The sequence below is a fragment of the Mandrillus leucophaeus genome, unplaced genomic scaffold (assembly GCF_000951045.1).
Source record: "Mandrillus leucophaeus isolate KB7577 unplaced genomic scaffold, Mleu.le_1.0 Scaffold38, whole genome shotgun sequence".
Taxonomy (NCBI): domain Eukaryota; kingdom Metazoa; phylum Chordata; class Mammalia; order Primates; family Cercopithecidae; genus Mandrillus; species Mandrillus leucophaeus.
The window spans coordinates 3,539,522-3,540,760 of record NW_012104031.1 but is presented as its reverse complement, the minus strand read 5'-3'; the positions used below and the strand labels follow the sequence as shown (position 1 = coordinate 3,540,760).

Genomic DNA, 1,239 nt, shown 5'->3' with positions numbered 1-1,239 from the left:
CGGTGGCTCACGCCTGTAATCCCATCCAGCACTTTGGGAGGCCGAGGTGGGCGGATCACAAGGTCAGGAGATTGACACCATCCTGGCTAACAGGGTGAAACCCCATCTCCACTAAAAACACAAAAAATTAGACGGGCGCGGTGGCGGGCACCTGTAGTCCCAGCTACTCGAGAGGCTGAGGCAGGAGAATGGCGTGAACCTAGGAGGCGGAGCTTGCAGTGAGCCGAGATCGTGCCACTGCACTCCAGCCTGGGCGACACAGTGAGACTCCATCTCAAAACAAAAACAAAAACAAAAAAACAAAAACAAAAAATTAGCCAACATGGTGGCACACACCTGTAATTCCAGCTACTTGGGAGGCTGAGGCAGGAGAATCACTTGAACCTAGGAGGCAGAGGTTGCAGTGAGCGAAGATTATGCCACTGCACTCCAGCCTGGGTAACAAGAGCAAAACGCCATCTCAAAAAAAAAAAAAAAAAGTTCCTACCCTGGGAGGAAAGGGAGAATTGGGAGTTATTGTTTAATGGGTACAGAGTTTCAGTCTCGTTAAGATGAAAAGAGAGATTAATTGTATAACAACGTAAGTGTATTTAACATGATTCAACTGTACATGTAAAAATGGTTAAGATGCTAGATTTTATGCTAAACATATTTAATTTATTTATTTTGAGATGGAGTGCAATGGCACAATCTCGGCTCACTGCAACCTCCGCCTCCCAGGTTCAAGTGAGTCTCCTGCCTCAGCCTCCGAAGTAGCTGGGATTACAGGTATGTGCCACCATACTCTGCTCATTTTTGTATTTTTAGTACAGATGGGGTTTTGCCATGTTGGCCAGGCTGGTCTCAAACTACCAACCTCAAGTGATCTGCCCACCTTGGCCTCCCAAAGTGCTGAGACACAGTGCCTGGTCTGTTACATATATTTTACAAAAAAGAAAAAAAGACTTCCATCCAGAAGGTATACAAATATTTTCCTATAATTTCTTCTAATATTTTCATAGTTTTTCAACATTCAGTCCTTCAGTCTATCTTGTGTTGATATGTATCTTTGTACGAAGCATATGAAACACAGATCACATTTTGTCATCTTGCAGTAATAGAAAATACCATCAACAATGCCCTTTCTAAAAGTTCTGTTTTTAAAATACAGTATCTTTGAGTGGTAAGATTATAGATGATTTTTATTTATTTTTTGGTTCTCCGTATTTCTAAAGTTCTACATTGAACATACAGTACTTA

The 1,239-nt window shown here is 42.1% G+C and overlaps 1 protein-coding gene across 3 annotated transcripts in view; it reads right to left on the bottom strand.

Annotated features, from left to right (window-relative positions):
- The window catches only part of KLHL12 (kelch-like family member 12), a 44,395-nt gene that overhangs the window by 21,669 nt on the left and 21,487 nt on the right, over positions 1-1,239 (bottom strand). The window lies entirely within an intron of this gene.